We start from the raw sequence: 20,134 nt of genomic DNA on the forward strand, positions 1-20,134 counted from the left end.
ACACGGCTCACAGCAACCTCTAACTCTTGGGCTTACGCGATTCTCTTGCCTCAGCCTCCGGAGCAGCTGGGACTACAGGCGCCCGCCACAATGCCCGGCTATTTTTCTGTTGCAGTTTGGCCGGTGCTGGGTCCGAACCTGCCACCCTTGGCATATGGGGCCAGCGCCCTACTCACTGAGCCACAGGCGCTGCCCGAGGAAACTTTTTTTTTAAGAGCTTGACTTTGAAGGGGGCAGAATATAAAGTGGGAAGTGCAACTAAGGGCAAGTTAGGAGAGAACTGAGAGAAATGGTGTAAGAAAGACTACGACTTGAGAAAACAGAAGGTAACAGAATCAGAATCTATGTGTATCTTTATATGTTTATGTAAAGCCTGCATTTATATATCTTTATATTACATATTGAACTATTATAATAGGACATATTTGGCTGTAAGGGACAAAGTTCCACACCAACAGAATATTAAACAATGAAGACATTTACTCTATAAAACAAAGCTTGAAAGCTGGAAGTTCCAGGGTTGTTTCAGTAATTTACCAATATCACTAAACTGGGTTCTTTCTGTCTTTCCCATTCTGCTTGTTTGGTGTGTCAATGGTATCTTCCCTTCATGGTTTCCAGACGCCTGGCACAGCTCTAAATATCTTGTCCTTATGAAACAGTATCCTAAGCAGAAATGTATGTGGGGCAGTGTGAGTGACTAAAATGCCTTCTATATCTGCAGTTCTCTTTTATTAGGGTGAAATCTTACCTAAAGCCATCAATAAACTTCTTTGTCTCATTTGCCGGAAGGGGATCACATACTTCACAAAATTATACCTCTAGATGAATTACTAGCGAAAGGAAATATATATGTATATATTTTTTGGAGACAGGGTTTCACTTTGTTGCCCTAAGTAGAGTGCTCTGGAGTCATAGCTCACAGCAACATTAAACTCTTGGACCCAAGCGATCCTCTTGCCTCAGCCTCCTCAGTAGCTGGGACTACAGGTGCCTGCCACAATGCCCAGCTATTTTTAGAGATGACATCTCGTTCTTGTTCAGACTGGTCTCAAACCTGTGAGCTCAGGCAATCCACCTGCCTCACGCTTAGGCATGAGCCACTGTGCCCAGCCCGAGATAAATTTTTCATGATTGGCTTATAGCCAATCAGTTTTCATCCCTAGGGCTGGGCACATTGCTACTCACTAACATCAAGACAAGGAAGAATGTGGAATAAGTTTTGGAATGGCAGCTCCAAGAGTGGCTGTCATCAAAAATGTTTCCCTCACTCAGTATCTTTATTGGATTGGTTCTTGTATGTGTAATTACAAAATTAATTGCGAATATAAAAATTAACACAATGAAAAAGTAAAAATAAAATAATGTGCAAGTCCACTAACCCCTTTATGTATTAAGGACATCGATTTTTGACATGTTTTAGGGTTTTTCTTTTTTTAGTTTATGGTTTCTCTTTTAACTTTGTTAGTCAGTTTTTTTTTTTTTTGCAGTTTTTGTCCAGGGTCAGGTTTGAACCCCCCACGTATATGGGGCCAGTGGCCTACTCCTTTGAGCCACAGGCACTGCCCCTCTTTTAACTTCGTTAATGACCTTTGGGAGTTTGTAGAAGTTTTTAGGTTTTAGGTAAACTCATCAAAATCTCTATGGTTTCTGAGTTAGTATAATGTAATAGTTAAAATCCAGGTCTTTAGACTCAGTCGGAGTTGGGCTTCAATCCTGGCTCTTTATGTTACCCTTATCACAAAATCCTTTGAAAAAAATGATTCCGCTTTTCAAGTTCTTTGGTTCTTTGCTTTTCCTTCAAAAGACTGTTAGGTAAATTATATGCAGACCATGTATAAAAAGAGTTTAGTCAGCTCGGCACCCGTAGCATAGTGGTTATGGTGCCAGCAACATACACTGAAGTTGGCAGGTTCAAACCCAGCCCGGGCCAGCTGAAACAACAATGACAACTGCAACAAAAGATAGTCAGGCATTGTGGTGGGTGCCCTGTGCCTGTAATCCCAGGCGAGGCTGAGGCAAGAGAATCACTTAAGCCCGAGAGTTAGAGGTTTCTGTAAGCCACGGCACTCTACTGAGGGCAACAAAGTGAAACTCAGTCTCCAAAAAAAAGAAGTTTAGTCCAGTGATTGGTGCTTTATTGCTCAATAAATTTTAGCTATTGTTATAAGAATCAATATTGATGTTATGATTTAAAGGATCTTTATAAAATATGCACATATTTTCTTCTGTCCTTATATGTAAATATTAATGTTTATTTAAAACATACTGATAAATGTTATTTGATATTTGATAAATAATATTTACCAGTATGTTTTAAAATATTTAAATATTTGCCAGCTTATAGAAATATATTCTGCTACAAATTTATGTGTTTAAGTACAGTCTGTTTAATGGTTAAAAGTTATTGCATCAAGTTATTTATCATTTATTCTTTTTCCATTTTCAGTGAATCAAATGATTTACTGACTGGAAGAAATAAAATATTTTTCATATTCATGCTTAGTTTGAAAGTGTTAATATTTTTTTTTTTTTTTTTTTTTTTGGTAGAGACAGAGTCTCACTTTATGGCCCTCGGCAGAGTGCCGTGGCCTCACACAGCTCACAGCAACCTCCAACTCCTGGGCTTAAGCGATTCTCCTGCCTCAGCCTCCCGAGTAGCTGGGACTACAGGCACCCGCCACAACACCCGGCTATTTTTTTTGGTTGCAGTTCGGCTGGGGCTGGGTTTGAACCCGCCACCCTCGGTATATGGGGCCGGCGCCTTACCGACTGAGCCACAGGCGCCGCCCTGAAAGTGTTAATAACTAAAATCAGAATTTTACAAATTTCATGAACCCGTTAAGTTAAAAACAAAATAGGTCCTTTTTCAGAGTTTTCCCACCATTTCAGTTAACATCTGGAAAGGATGGCCATGTTTAGGTAGATGACCACACTGTTACTGATGTAGTCATGGATTTCCCTTGTCCTTCATGAGTGATGAGTTTACTATATATATTATGTATTTTTAATTCTAAAGTGCTGACTTGCGGTGGCAATGAGAATTATTGCGTTGAGAATGCTGACTGTGTAATCAGTCTTTCCACTAGATAAAGTTGTGCTTTGTGGGGACCCAGACAGGGTAGGAGAGCCACAGAATACCAACACTCCTCCTTTGATAGAGCAGGGTTCTGTAGCCTGACTGCCTGGATTTGAATTCCCGCTGTCCTGCTCAGTAGTTTTGTGGCCAGTTATCTAACCTCTTTGTACCTCACTTCCTTTGTTTGTACCATGAGGATCAGAGTAGTAACTACCTTAAAATTTGGGTATTGTGAGAATTTAGTGACATAATAGCTTTAAAGCACTTAGAATAGTACCTAACATAATTAACAGTCAAATATTGTTATGATCCTATCCTCCTTTATACACATAACTTCTATCATAGCACTGTGACATTTAGAGTTAAACTAATATTGAATATAGTTATGTGAATATCGTGAATTTGTTGTTTGCCCTTATGGAGAGGAAACTCCAGCTCTCTTGAGGTTTTACACTCCATTCGGAGTTGGAAAGCAGGGCAGAGATAAAAGGTAAGGAAATCAGAGAGCATTTGGCAGTACATTAAGACACTAGTATTATCACCTCTCTCTAATGGAGAAAGGCACTCTTTTATATAGTATACTAAATAAAATCTATTGCAAGCTTTCATACGATAGCATCAAAATCCATTCATTATATCCACTGGCTATTGTGTTATTCAGGTGCTCTTGGCAGATTGCTTGGTATAACTGAATAATGAAGCACTCATTCACTTTGCAGACCTGCAGTACAGTATATTTAGGAATTAGCTCAATGTTTCATCAGTGTCTGTTATGAAAAGGATGGATAATGGAAAGATTGCCCTGCTGTCTGGTAGCAGAGCCACCAGTGATAGCTGAACAGGTGCGAGCTTATTGGGAAATCCAGGCAATCTTCCCCTCATTTCTTACCTCTTCCCCTTTCCATGAGAATTTCTTCCATTTCCTTTCTGCTAGCTGTGGCAGAGAGGTATAGAAGTTATTATTCAGTGTGGCATTACAATTTTTGCCCTGGATTATAGTGCCTTAGAATTAAATAGCAGCCCTTTAAGCAGAGAAGTATTTACAGAGCCAACCTGGTGAACAGCAAGCACTGACATTGCCATATCCAAGATACTTTCTTTGCAACATAGTAGAGACCTAAAGGTAAAAACAATGCCTGCTAATAATCTCAGTATTGAAATAAGAGAAAAATTCAACGGCAATCTTCCTTTCTTGAGACTGCCAATTTCTTGGTGACCTGAAAAATAATCCTTTGAATTAAGAAAATTTAATATCTTTTGTTTAACTCAGGTGAAATTCACTGTTAAAGGCTCTAGTTACCTAGTGCATTTAGAAACTGATTTAAAGTAATAACATCCTAGATTTGTGTAGGTCAACCTGGTGCCTGTTAGTATATGCCACTTGAGAGAGTTGGCAGAGGCAGAAGGATATCTTATGCATGTAATTATTGGCCAAGTGGCACTAAAGTACACCTTAATACATAGCCATTGCAAGCTCTGACCTCTTTTCACTGGGGTGTGAAGGGAAAGATGTGGGCTTTTCTCTGTTTCTCATATTTCTTCAAGTGGCCCCTTCAGCATCCGGCCTCTTCCTGAATGGAAAATGAATCCTATCCCAACATGGTTTTGAGAATAAAATGGACCAATCCATGTGTGAACCCATAGTTTGCTGCTACACACCTTAACTCTTTTTATTTATGTTCTTTTGCAAATTTACGGCAAAATAGCATAAATTTTACCATTTTAGCCACTTTTAAGTGTACAAGTCAGTGGCTTAAGTACATTCATATTGTTGTGTAATCATCACCACCATCCATCTCCAGATGGTTTCTTTCCAAACAAAAACTCTGTACCCTTTAAACAGTAACTCCCCATTCTCCCCGACCCCTACCCATCCAGCCCCCGGTTACCTCTAATCTACTTTCCCTCTTAGAACCTGCCAGTTCTAGGTACTTCATATAAATAGAATTATACATTTGTTCTTTTTGGTCTGCTTCTTACACTTGGCATAATGTTTTCAAGTTTTATCCACATTGTAGCATGTATCAGAATTTCATTCCTTTGTAAAAGCTGAGTAATATTCCTGTGTGTGTGTGTGTGTGTGTGATTTTGTTTATCCATTCATCTGTCAATGAACATTTGGGTTAAATCCTTAAAAGGTTTCATAGAAGTAATCACACAGCTTAAACTGGACCCTCCAGAGGAGAGCTGTCAGTCTTGGTAGATTGTGTTTGCTTACAATTCTTCTTTCCTGTTTACCCTTACATGGCCCACTTACACATCTCACTACAAAAGTTTTGAGCCAGGCTATATTATGGTCCACCATTTCACTTCCAGAAAACACAGTTGTTAATGTCCTTTCTGATTCACCCGTGCAAGTTGCACTTTGCTCAGTTTATTGGTGTTGCTGGAAGAGCTTCAGTTGCTTGCCTCCTCGGAGATTTTACATTTACTTTTTTCTTTTGTTTTTGAGACAGTCTCATTTTGTTGCCCTTGGGTGAATGCCATGGGGTCATAGCTCCCAGCAACCTCAAACTCCTGGGATCAAGTGATCCTCCTACCTTAGCCTCCAGAGTAGCTGGGACTACAGGTGCTCACCATGACACCAAGCTAGTTTTTCTATTTGTTTATTTATTTATTTGCAGTTTTTTGCTGGGGCTGGGTTTGAACCCACCACCTCTGGTATATGGGGCCGGCACCCTACTCCTTTGAGCCAGGCGCTGCCCAACTAGTTTTTCTATTTTTAGTAGAGACAGGATCTTGCTCTTGCTCAGGCTGGTCTTGAACTCCCGAGCTCAAGCAATCCATACCCTTAGCTTTCCAGAGTGTCAGGATTGCCGGTGTAAGCCACCATGACTGGCCTGGCCTGGATTTTACATTTCTTGATTCTTAGCTATCTCAAAACTTTTTTAATGACCTACATATTAGTGGAATCTATTTCACCACCCCATTGATTGTGGACTTTGCTGTGTGACTTACTTTGCCTAAGGAAATGTACACAGAAGTTTCTGCATGCCAGCTCTGAGCCAAGGCCTTAAGAGGTATTGCATGTTTCTCTTGGTCCTCTTGGGCTTCTGCCACACTGTTAGAAAAATATGACCTATGTAGCTACTGATCCTATAAGGAGGAGACACATGGAATATTTCTGAACCAACTCAGTGCCTAGAGCCAAGGCCAACCAATCCTAGTAGTGTCGAGCATGACAATCCACAGACAGAACTATATGAGTCAGAAAAAATGATTATTGTTGGAGGCCACTGAATTTAAAGTGATTTCTTACATATTTACATAGCTTAAATAGTTAAAGTATTTCAGCAAGAGGTGACTAATTCAGGCCTTGGTGAGAGAAGAGGAAATCTCCCCCATAATTCCAGAGCTCACTGTAAGTTGTGGTTGAGGAGAAAATTTTCTCTAGGAAAATTTATTTCTGATTTTGACCCAGCTCAGGACAACTCTGTTTCTTGTGTGCCCTTAGAGGCAAATGTGGCAGTTTGGGATGACATGGACTCTGGGAGCCGAGGTTGTTTCCTTGCTGTTTTAAGAAATGGACACCATGCTGGGTGCAATGGCTCACGCCTATAATCCTAGCACTTGGGGAGGCCAAGGCGGGTTGATTGCTTGAGCTCAGGAGTTTGAGACCAGCCTGAGCAAGAGCAAGACCCTGTTTCTACTAAAAATAGAAAAACTAGTTGAGTGTCATTGTGGGCACCTATAGTCCCAGATACTTGGGAGGCTGAGGCAAGAGTATTGCTTAAGCCCAAGAGTCTGAGGTTGCTGCTGTGAGTTATGATGCCATGGCACTCTACCCAAGTACCCAGGGGGTACAGACTGAGGCTCTGTCTCAAAAAAAAAAAAAAAAAAAGGCAAAGGAAAGAAATGGAGGCCTAACTGGGGTTTTCTCCATTACTAAAGCTCTGGTGATCATGATAATTCATCTATTCCAGATGATGAATTTTAGGAGCAGACCTTTTCATATGCTTCCACTCCTCCGACTACTTTACTGCTCCACTTAACCCACTCTTCAAAACGTGCAGCTGAACAGTCATTATACCCAGGTTCCTTTTGGGCTTTCCTCTGTATTGTCCACCTTGATGGACTTAAGCCATCCATAGTCACAACCAGGGGGCATGTTGGATAATGTCTGACAGGTTAAGATTGCCTTCTTTGGTCACATACTCCATGAGTATGTGACATGTGGCTTTGTCATGATTCTCAATTATGGATTGAACACAGTTGGACAAAACTCACAGCTTGGAAAATATTTCAGATAAAATAAACACAGACAATTCAAACCAGGAGCTTTTTAGGTATAGCTTATTTGTTATTACTTTGGAAAAAATAAATTGCTAATACAATTGCTTAAAAAATTGTCAAACATTTTCCTCCATCTTGCCTTTTCTTTGCTCTTCTTGCCAGCTGTGTCTGTTTTTCTAGTCACATTGGTACGCCAGTATATTGCTCTGAGATTTTGGTTCCTGGAGACTTGAATTGTGATTGATTGAGCAGGAGACAGTATTCTATTGAAAAGCCCAGTCATATAAAGTAGAACTTCCATAGTTGACCACCTCCCTACATTGACCACCTCTTTAAATTGACCTAATTTTCATAGACTGGACATCTACTCACTCCATGTACAAGTCTGTACAGCAGGTCTATTTTCTTATGTTGACCACCTCCATATGTTGGCCAGTTTGTTACAGTCCCTTGGGTGATCAACTTACAGAGGTTCTACTATATGTTAATAAAAATAGATATCAGTTATAACTAAAAAATTTAGGGGTAGGGTTTGAATATTTTATTAATAAAACTTCCTTTGGGGTGGCACCTGTGGTTCAGTGGGTAGGGCGCCGGCCCCATATACTGAGGATGGCGAGTTCAAACCCAACCCTGGCCAAACCGCAACAACAACAATGACAACAACAATAAAAACTTCCTTTGGATTTTTACTTGGAAATTTTGATTAGTTCCCTCTAAATAAAGTATAAAGCTATATTTTAGGACTGATATTAGAAATAATCACTATAATGTTGTCTAAAAGAGAGTTGAAAAGAAGCATAATTTCCCATAGGATTTAGGGAGACTATCCCTAAAAGCTTTACTTTAACCAGAGTTCCATTGAAGACATTAACTGATAACTTCAGGTTGTGTCTACAGAGATTGCCTGTCTGGGTGGTAAGGAGCAAAATAAATCCAAAATTCATATATATATATATATTTTTTTTTTTTTTTTGAGATGAGGGAGAGAAAGGAAAGTGACATCACTTTTTGGTGACATCATGCAAAAGTAAATCTTCATTTTGAATTGGCTCTTCAAAAAGCTTCTCCTAGCTTAAATGTTTTATTTTTTAAATTTATTTTTATTATTTTTATTTTTTTATTAAATCATAAACACATAGATCATGTAGCTTTAACATTTTAGAAAAAACTGAGTAACACTAAAAAGCAGATTGAAAAATTCAGGACCAGAATATGATGTTGCTCAACATGCAGATGTGGCTTGTTTAGAGGATTCCTTTAGGAAGTGTGTGTGCATGCACGTGCACACACAGTGCACTGAACTGCAATATCTGTAACTTCTGACACTTGATGCCTCAGTTTTGCTGGAATTTCCAAGGGCTTAGTTTGGGGTTAATCATTTAGTGTATTAATCTTGCATTTTCTTTTCTTTTTTTTTTTTTTTTTTTTTTAATTTGGCCGGGGCTAGGTTTGAACCCGCCACCTCCGGCATATGGGACCGGCGCCCTACCCGCTGAGCCACAGGTGCCGCCCTAATCTTGCATTTTCAAAAATGGTATTTGTCTCCTCAGGACAAAAGTGTCAACTCAGAGTTACTCATGGGCCAATTTCTCCTCATGAAGATCCTGGCGGGCCAAACAAACAAATAATGCCAGCTGTTTTCCATGAGGGTGTTATCATTGCATAACTACCTTTTAGGCTAAAGCTGAAGTAAAGTTTTCAGAAATAGTGTCCCTAAGTCCCAATATAGTCTAGGGGATTTGAGGTTTACTTCTAATAATCAAGGTAACACTGTTTTATAGGGTCTTAGGTCTGGAAGGGATTTTGAGCACCCACTTATTGATGTAGAACTGAATCCTTTTTCAACTGGGCCTTTTGTTCGTATGCGAGACAGATGATAATCTGTACCCTGTTTGACAATGCTTTGGGAGAATGAGCAGGAGTAGATAAATTTAAAGTGGAGGATAAGACATTTAAGTTGGATACAAGGAAGTAGTTGTTGACAGAATAAGCAAAACATTTTGTGGATGTGTACTTATGGATGAAGTTTGTGAAAGCATATACACAATCATATTTTTTACATTTTATTTTCCTTCACATTCCAATTAACTCAATTCTTGTTTATTTTGACTGGAAAGGGAACATCCTGGTGAGTAACGGCCTGACCAGAGTGAATGTAATTTGGTCCAGCGATTTGGATTGGCCCTTAGCATTGTCCAACATGGTTCTAATGCAAGAAAGTTGACTCACAGTAGGCAAATCACAAGAGACAGGAGTATGAAGGAAATGCCACTGTGTTACATTCTAGGGCGAAATACTTTTCTTGGGTAAGTGGAATAATTCTATCTTCCACCCAAGGTACCCCCACCCTGAATCTAAACCAAATGTAGTGGGAAACATTGGTCGTCATTCTGGCATCCATCCCCTCCTTTTCTAAGTTTTGATTATGTTTAGGTGTCATCCGCTCCCACACATAGTCCATGTGCCTTAGGGGAAGCTAGTTGACCCCAGACCTTGGGGCCCTGATTAGTCATTTAAACCAGTCTGTCTTAGTTTGTAGATAGTCTGGCCCAAATCAATTTGGTCTGATGACAAACAAGAACTTCTCTGAAAGTGTTTGGAAATATAACTTTCTTGTTAAGAACAGCTACAGGAAATCAGTCTTTCCCTAGGTGTGAATGAATAGCCATTAGCCCTGGCTGCTATATGGGACATCCTATAACCACGAGGAGAATTAGCCTTAGAATGAGGCTGACAGTGTTGGTTGTCAGAACAACAGAAATAACCTGAGTCCGTGTTGATAGCCTTAATCAACTAACCCTAAAGTCTATGCCATTAGCAGGGCTTTAGTTTTTGGTCAACAAGACATTTTATTATTATTGAGGATAGTTTGAGTTGAGTTATCCACTTTATGCAGCTTAAAGAACTGTTACAGAGTTGTTACTAGGAATAGAGCAGAGTAGAGCATATTTAGTAACAAATCTTGGAATTGGAGGTGTGGAAGAGGTTAAGTCAGAGGGAAGCTTGAGTTTTCTGTCATTTTCTTTTTTTTTTTAATAGAGACAGAGTCTCACTTTTATGGCCCTCGGTAGAGTGCCATGGCATCACACAGCTCACAGCAACCTCCAACTCCTGGGCTTAAGCGATTCTCTTGCCTCAGCCTCCCGAGTAGCTGGGACTACAGGCGCCCGCCACAACGCCCAGCTATTTTTTGGTTGTAGTTAAGCCGGGGCCGGCTTTGAACCCGCCACCCTCGGTATATGGGGCCGGCGCCTTACCGACTGAGCCACAGGCGCCACCCGAGTTTTCTGTCATTTTCATGCCAGAGTAAAACATTTGTCATTCTCCAATTAAATAATGTACCTGCCAAAACCATAACCTTTAAAGGGTTCAGTAGAAGAAGTTCAGGCAACTGAAACTTCTTACATTTTCGGGTAAGGTCTTATAAGAATGATAATGTCCAGCTCAGATGTTGCCATTGGAAGACAGTAGGATTTTATTTAGAGAGAGCTGTAGGATGCCAGAGTGGTCGACATTGGACCTCCTTTGTGCTTTTTCAGACAATGTATATTCCATACACTCAAGATTTTGCTAAATCATCAGGAACTACATCCAGACTCATAGAGAGGACTTGGTGTCAAACAGGGATCTTGGACTTGGAGCTAGGTATAGCAACTGGGAAGACTTTCGGTTGCTCCTTTTAGGAATGGCCTAAAGGAGAGAGACTTTCTTTTTTTTTTTTTGGTCGGGGCTGGGTTTGAACCCACCACCTCCAGCATATGGGACCTGCGCCCCACTCCTTGAGCTACAGGCGCCGCCCAGGAGAGAGACTTTCTGTGTGTTATGTTTCCAACAAATGTTTACTATTACACTTCCGATATCTCATTGGCCAAAATTTGGTCACAACTCCATTACTGGACTGGAATTTCCTTTAAATCAATTAATCTTATCTGGAGTTGAAGCTAGCTCATTAGCCTCTTCCAAATCTACTCATTGAAACAGAGGCGGAATGGATGTTGGAGAGTCAGCCACAGCATGCACTTCATGGATATATAGGTGAGAGTTATTTGTTAAACATAGCATCGGATGAGGGGCTGACATTCCGTATCTGACACACAGGGAACAATTGTATTTTCCCTCCAGATTCTTAAGGGCACCTGACTCTTGGTACCTCTCCATATCACTTTTTAGACTTGGATTCTAAAGTGGTACATAATGCATTAAGAATCTGATTATATGATATTAGGGTTTCTTAAACTGGCTATTTGAATAAGGGATTTTCAAGATATTGATAGGTCTTATGGGCAAAAAGCATTCTGTTTCTGATAATTTTTGAAAAATCTGACTTAAAACAAACTTGATCAAACATGTTTGAATCAGTCAGACATGATTCCCAATGATATATCTCCTCTCTGAATATGCACGCTACACCTCACATTAAGACTCCACCCCTCTCTACCTCTCTAGTCTTTCTATCCTTGGTGACTTGCTTGGATGAATATAATGTGACAGAGTGATGTCACATTTCCAAGCCCACGCCTTGAGAGGAATAGCTCTTAAAGTCAGCTGCCATATTAGAAGTATGACTACTCTGAGGTCACCATATTATGAGAAACTCTTGCTAGCTGTGTAGAGGCCATGGGGAGGAGCACTGGAGGAGCCATGTGAGTGATGCCATTTTGGACTTTCCAGCCCAGTCAAAAGCTAAATGTGGACAAGTACAGCCAGAATTCTTGACCTATAAAATCACAATATAGAATAGAACATTATTTTCAACTATTAAGTTTTAGGGTAGTTTATTATGCATCTATAGATAACTGAAACAGTTTAACATGTTTCTTTACTACAGAACTTTTTGGAGCCTTTAATATGTACGTATAATATGTACATAATCTTTGAGCTTATCTGAATATGGTAAGATGATTGGCAATTGGGAACTCCCTTCTGCTGTTACAACCATAAGTGTATGTTACACAGGTCAAAGAATGGAAAGAGTGTAATAGATGGGGGCTTGATACTCCATGACCAGCATAATTGCTAGGGAAGAAGTTCCTGGACACTAGGCATGCCAGTGGAGGTAAAGTAGATACTTGGGGGCAGATAAAATTCTAGTGGCAGAAAGTGTTCCAGCCAGGCAGGTAGAGCAGGGTGTGTAGAGAAAATTTAGCAAATGATATGTAAGAGGAAGAACAACTAGTCAGCCCTGGGGAGGTCCAGCACAGTGTCCTTGTAGATGAGATTGGAGTGATACAGCTATAAGGCAGAGAATGCCAGGATTACACCAGACACCAGGAAGAGGCAAAAAGAAAGGATTCTTCTCTAGAGCACAGGGGAGCACAGCCCTGTTGATAACTCGATTTGAGACTTCTAGACTCTAGAATTTTGAGAAAAAAAATTTCTGTTGTTTTGAGCCACCCAGTTGTGGTATCTTATTGTGGCAGCCCTAGTAAACTAATACAGCCAAGTGCAGAGGCTTTAAATGTGCTTGGTTTCTTGCATTTGTGCCATTTGCCGTGACAAGAACATACTCTGGGGAGATGCTGGTCTTGGGATAAGGGGACTTGTGAAGTATATGTGAACCCCACCCACGGTAGGGAGAAAAGCCCAGCTAATCTCAGGTGACCTCAGCAGAGCCATAGCCAACCCACAGACTGTGAACAAGAAACAAATGCATGTGGTTATATTGTATTTTCGCTTGTTTGTTACACAGATTTATTGTAGCAATAGCTGAGTAGTATAATAACAGGCAGGGAATAAGAGATGAAGGAGAAGCAGTAGTTTCTTAGAACCTTAAAAAATTCCAGATCACCTTATTCATTATCTTCTGAAATAGATGCAGCCCAAATGTATTGGGACAGTGGTGGGATGAGTTAAGGTTCTATTTGAGAAAGCATTTTCTCATTTCATGAAATGAAAATATATGTGAATCCTAGTAAATGTGGAATGTAAAGGTCTTAGCAAAATAACTAAGAAAATGCTACAAAAGCTATGTTAACTAGTGTGATGAAAATGTGTCAAATGATCTATGAACCAAGTGTATGGTGCCCCATGATCATACTAATGTACACAGCTATGATTTAATAAAAATAAACAAATAAATAAATAAATAAAAAGAAAATGAAACCTTCCTGGGACTCACCCATCCAATTTTCTAGATATTCATTTGGATGAACAGACAAAATAGAATACAGTGGAAGAAGAAGGGAAAACCAGGGAGGCTCCTGAGCTGTTTCTGTCTTCGCTAAACGAGCCAGCAACCCAAACAAGAAGTTGACTTTAGAAATGACATGGCTAGGTAGGTTTTGAAAAATTAAAAATAGAAAAGGGTTTCCACTGTTTCTAGCTTGTGATGGTATAAAAATGAGAACCAATTTGCAAAGATGTGGGCAGTAGCAGAATGAATGGTGGAGTCTCATTGCGTACATTTCCCTGGGGCAACTCATTATAAAACACCGACTGTAGTACTGAAACCCCTATAATTTCTACTGCCTCCCATCATTACCACTTTCTCCGCTTCAGAGGGAAGATCAGTTTATTCTTCAAAACAGCCCACTCTGAAATGTATTTGTTCCCAAGGCTCCCCTCTTTTTCTTGTAGAAACACTGGAATCATTCAGTTGCTTTTTGGATGGGAGTGCATGGCAATATCTCTCCTTAGCTTTAAGGCAGGAGATTAAAGATTGACATTGCACCTCTATTTCTATCTTTTCTGCCTTTCCCTTCCTTCTAGTCAACAACATACCATTACAGATGAGGTAAGACACCATGTATTCATTCTCTGTGTGCATTTAAAACTTGGATTCAGCAAGTTCATGTCTTCTCTTTGTTCTGACAATGGAGAAGGAAGGCCTCTTTGATCTTTGAAGATTATGGCTATAAATAATGCCTATTCAAATATTGGCTCAAGATTAAAACAGTGATTGCTTTTGAGTTGTTTTTAAATTCTTTCAGTTCCAAAGCCCTCTTTCCTCCTTTGGGTGTGTTAGATGCTGATCAAGTTCAAATTTCTACATAGTATCTATGTATCCAAAGTACATTTGATAAACAAATGTTGGAATATGTGTCAGGTAAATATGTTTTAAGATTTTGTCTTATCATAAAAGTAATGCATGCTTATAATAAAGTAGTACTGATGCCAAAAAAAAAGAAAATAATTAAATTTGTAAATTCACTTAGAAACACTCTTAGAATCTGTATCTGTGTATACTTGTATAAATAAGTATATGTGTAAATCATTATCTGTCTATAAATTTTCCTTATAAATTTGTCATGATACTTGTTATATAGTTTTGAATTTCCTTTTTTAATAAGCCATCATCCTTTGAACTAGGTACTTAATTTGGCATATCTTTTTATGTTCGTGGTGAGATTTGTTCTTTTTCCTGCTGGCCCTCTGCTTAGGGAGTTTTTGTAGTCTTGTTCTTTTACTCCATCTAAATAGCTTGTGGAGAAGTATGCCCACTTCCTAGTGCACAAATGAGAATCTTCATTTGCTGTTCTTTCTGGAGAGTACGATGAATCCAACTCCCCAGTTTCAGATTTAACTCTGAGGCTGATAGGCATTTGACCATAAAATTAAGTGCTAGGTAATCAGCCTTCCAACATGTATTAATCCCACGTCACGTGCAGAACATGATGCTAATTGTTTTAGAGATTCTTGTGGATGTAGAAAGACTCAGGCATCGAGTGACTAGCAGTTCATAAAACAGTTGCTGAGGAGAAAATGGGTTCCGGTCTAGTCTGGCACTGGCTTGTTCTTGGGGGAAGTGAAGAGTGGATTGGCTAAACATGAAGGTTCCTACTTGGAACAAGAAATGCTATACTCAGAGGCTCAGGCAGGAAAAGTCTTTGTAAGTGTAAGGCATGGCAAGTAGCACGGCTTGGCAATAGCAAGAGGAGCCAAGCAGGGAGAATAGACTGAAGGCTGATTTGTTTGCAAGACCTGGTCACCGAGCAGACAAGCCTGCATTTGACAACACAGATGGAAAGAACCTGAGTAGGTTTCCCAGCAGGGGAGTGATATAAAGATGCAGGCATTCAAAGCAGATGATTTTATTGCCTGTGTCTGTCTGTAGTTCCCATTATCTAGTGTGATCCTTCTAAGAGCACGCCTGCTAGGCTTCTGCCCCGTCTGAGTCTGGCCATTTAAGTTGTGTGCAGCTTGTGCAGCTACTATCACATCCTGTCCCACTGGGAAGGTCCAAGGTGGGCCAATTCTGGCCCCTTGAAATAATGAGTTCCTACTGCTCTCTTGTGTACAGAATCAAATGGAGCAATTTGTTGGCATTGTAGATAATGCCCTGATACTGCCAACAGGAAGTATTAAACTAACTGGATTGTAGGCTAGGACAAGCGGGATTATTAACCCAATTTGAGAAGAGAACACTTGTCTATTCCCTAAAATTAGCACACATTTATACCTCACAAAATGCACACTCCTTCTCTCAGACATTGCTGGCAGGGATGTAAAATGGTACCAATGAAGGAAAATCTCATAATTTCTAACAAAATTGCATATGCTTTTACAAAATTACCCTTAGTATGACTAATTCCATTTTTCGGAATCTACCCAAATGATATAATGGCAAAAAATAAAGAAAGACACTTATGCAAGGCCATTATTATTATCATCACTATTATTATTTTGAGATGGAGATTCACACAGTTGCCCTGGGTAGAGTGCTGTGGTGTCATGTTTCACAGCAACCTCACACTTTTGGGCTTGAGTGATGATCCTCTTTTTTTTTTTTTTTTTTGAGACAGAGCCTCAAGCTGTCGCCCTGGGTAGGGTGCTGTGGCATCACAGTTCACAGCAACGTCCAATTCCTGGGCTCAAGCGATTCTCCTGCCTCCACCTCCCAAGTAGGTGGGACTACAGGCGCTGCCAAAACGCCCGGCTATTTTTTGGTTGTAGCCATCATTGTTGTTTGGAGGGCCTGGGCTGGATTCGAACCTGCCAGCTCAGGTGTATGTGGCTGGTGCCTTAGCCGCTTGAGCCACAGGCACTGAGCCGAGTGATGATCCTCTTGCCTCAGCCACCTGAGTAGCCGGGACTCTAGGTGCCCACCACAACTCCTGGCTAGTTTTTCTATTGTTAGTAAAGATGAGGTTTCTTTCTTTCTCAGGCTGAGCTCAAGCAATCCAGCCTTGACCTCCGGGGAGTTCGAGGATTACAGACATGAGCCCCCATGCCCAGCCTGCAAGGTTATTCATTACAACACATTGTAGCAAATGATTGGAAACAACCCAAATTTCATCACTAGGAATCTGAAAAGCTGTCAGGTATCTTTACAAATGAATGCTATGTAATTATAAAAAGGAATGAGTTTCAGCTCTACATACTGCTAAGGAGTGGTTTTCTAGCACACATTATGGGCAAAAGCAAGGTGGGAAAATTATTTATAATATGCTATTATTTATTCTAAGATGGGGTATGAATGTATCTGTTCATGTATGTACATATATACATATATAATATATATTTGTTTATATTAAAAAAGAGGGATAAACCTAAAGTTAAATTTTTTTTTTTTTGTGGTTTTTGGCCGGGGCTGGGTTTGAACCCACCACCTCCAGCATATGGGACTGGCGCCCTACTCCTTGAGCCACAGGCGCCACCCGTTAAATTTTTTTTTAATGGTCAACAATAGAGAGGGTGACAGGAAATAAGAAAATAAGGTGAATGGAAAAAGATAGAAGTGGGACTTCTGAATATATCTTGTTCTGTAGGTTTGAATTTGGAAACATACAATTATTTACATAATTCTTTTACAAAATTTAATTTAAAAAGCAATCCCTAAAAATAATAAAGCAATATGAAACAGATGAAACAAACTACGTAATAAGTTTTTGGCTTAACCACACAAAGAGGAACTGTTCCATATGATTTCAATTAAACAGAGTAACTTTACATTCCTAGAGGGATTATGTGCTAAGGACAGAAAGAACTGTAAAAATATCTCGATAATGTTAGTGTAATAATTCTGATGTTGTATGTGCAATGTAGAAAAAAAGCAAATAAGTTACTGTTGCTGGGAATTAGGATTTTGTGCTTGGAAAAGAAGGAGATGTAGAGTTAATATTGATGAGATTAAGTAAAAATCTTATGTTTCTGAATGTGAAATGAAAGTATCATTATAAGATTATGTTGTTTCATCTTTTTAAAATTTTTTTATTGTTTGTGATTCCTTGAGGGTACAAAGAATTAGGTTACACCGATTGCATTTGTTAGGTAAAGTTCCTCTTATAATTGTGTGTTTCATCTTTTTAGAAAAACTTTTATTTTCTAGTTTTGAACACTGAAAAGATCTGAAAACAATGACTACCCCAATAGCAATGAACATCCCTGGTGTCCAAGTTGTGATTTTTAAGTATCACTTTCCATTAAAAAAAAAACCCTGGACTCCCTGTAAAATAACTAATATCAGAACTGGGGTGGAAAAATATACAAGATCAGCCCAGAACATCTTGTTATTTTCAGAAGGAAAAAAGCTTTCAAGGACTGCTGTGTGCTTCTCAAAAGGACAGAAGAGACACTTGAAGAGGAGCAATTTAATTATCAGTAAGAATAGCAGTTACAATGGATTTTGAAACATTCGTATATGTCAATTCACCCATGTTTTTATTTTTTTGGAGATAGAGTGTCTCACTTTATTGCCCTTGGTAGAGTGCTGTAGTGTCACAGCTCACAGTAACCTTCAACTCCTAGGCTTAGGCGATTCTCTTGCCTCAGCCTCCTGAGTAGCTGGGACTACAGGTGCCTGCCACAACACCTGGCTTTTTTGTTGTTGGTGTTGCAGTTTGGCCAGGGCCGGCCCCCCAATTCACGAGTTAATTCTGATTTAAAAATAAAGCTCATTAGTCACCTTTGAATCTCATTTGGATGTATTAGAGGATCAACAGATATTTTGAAAACTAGAATACAAATGAAAAAAAGTCTAGCATTTATCCTTTTCTACATAAAAATTACATTGATTTGTGGAAGTTCCTCCTTAAAGACATATTAACTGGCAAATGAAGATTGAATGACAGAATTATAACACTTCGATCTTGCAGCCTCTAATAAAATACTGGCTCTAGACAATGATCATCAGTGACTGATTGCATTACAAAAAGAGAACAAATCAGACTTTTTTTTTTTGCCTTTTCATGGACATAGCACTGTCTATTAAAGATTATTGCTAAAAACCTGAAACAGAATATGACCAAGATTTTAGTTTTAATAAACAATTTATAGGAAAGACGGAGGAACATGTCCAACATGAAATATACCATGGTTTCACTGTCCCCTCCAAAACTGTTGGAGTTTAACTGGCACCGTACTAAAAGGAGAAGACATTTAAGAGGTGATGAGATCTTGAATGGATTACTGCCTTAATTGCAGGAGTGGGTTACATACTATAGGAGTGGGTTCCTAATGAAAGAATTAAGTTCAGCCCCTATTTTCTCTCTGCCTTGTATGTATGTATGCCCTTCTGTCATATTGTGATTCTTCAAGAGGCCATCACTAGATGTGTCCCTTTGATTATACACATCCAAAACAGTAAGCCAGATATATTTGTCCCTCAGTATGCATGGGGCATTAGTTCCAGGACCCTCTGAAGACACGAAAATTCATGGATGCTTAATTTTTTATATTACGTGGCATAGTATTTGCATATCATTTGCACACATTCTCCCATATACTTTAAATCATCTCTAGATTACTTATAATAGCTAATGCAATGCAAATGCCATGTAAAAAGTTGTTATACTGTATTTTTTCAAATTATTTTTTTTTATATTTATGTATGTATGTATGTATTTGTTATTTTTGGAGATTCATTGAGGGTATAAGAAACCAGGTTACACTGATTGCATTTGTTAGGTAAAGTCCCTCTTACAATTGTGTCTTGCCCCCAAAAGGTGTGTGTCACACCAACACCCCACCCTGCTCCCTCTCTCTGCTTTTCCTTTCCCCCACCCCTCCCTACTTCTTTTTCTCTCTGCTCTCCCCTTCCCCTACCCCACTGTGTCATTAATTGTCCTCATACCAAAATTGAGTACATAGGATTAATGCTTCTCCATTCTTGTTGTGCTTTACTAAGAATAATGTGTTTAACTTCCATCCAAATTTTTATTATTTTTATTGTTATATCGTTATTCTTAATTTTAATTTTTTTCCTGAATATTTTCAATCCTTGGTTGAATCCATGGATACAGAGGGCTGATTATAAATCTCTTTTCTTTATAAATTATTTCATCTATACTATTTTTTTTTTTAATTTATTTTATTTATTTATTTATTTTTTGTAGAGACAGAGTCTCACTGTACTGCCCTCGGGTAGAGCGCCGTGGCGTCACACGGCTCACAGCAACCTCTAACACCTGGGCTTATGTGATTCTCTTGCCTCAGCCTCCCGACCAGCTGGGACTACAGGCGCCCGCCACAATGCCCAGCTATTTTTTTGTTGCAGTTTGGCCGGGGCCGGGTTTGAACCCGCCACCCTTGGCATATGGGGCTGGCGCCCTACTCACTGAGCCACAGGCGCCGCCCCATCTATACTATTTTGTTAGGGTAGCAGGAAACAGACTAAGACAAGATAGAATTTGTCTTGTCCAAATCCAGGCTGCAAAGAAAAACTATGACCGGGTGGCACCTGTGGCTCAAAAGGGTAGGGTGCCAGCCCCAGAGGTGGTGGGTTCAAACCCAACACCTGCAAAAAATCCTGCAAAAAAAAAAAAAAAAAAAACTATGACCAACCAACTTAGTTTATCCCCAAAAAAACTTTCAAGAAGGAGCAAAAGAGATGAGTGTACTGAAAGAGACTTTAAAAAGAAAGGAAAGCAATTGCAGTATACA

This window comes from Nycticebus coucang, chromosome X (genome assembly GCF_027406575.1).
Source record: "Nycticebus coucang isolate mNycCou1 chromosome X, mNycCou1.pri, whole genome shotgun sequence".
In the NCBI taxonomy this organism is placed as follows: Eukaryota; Metazoa; Chordata; class Mammalia; order Primates; family Lorisidae; genus Nycticebus; species Nycticebus coucang.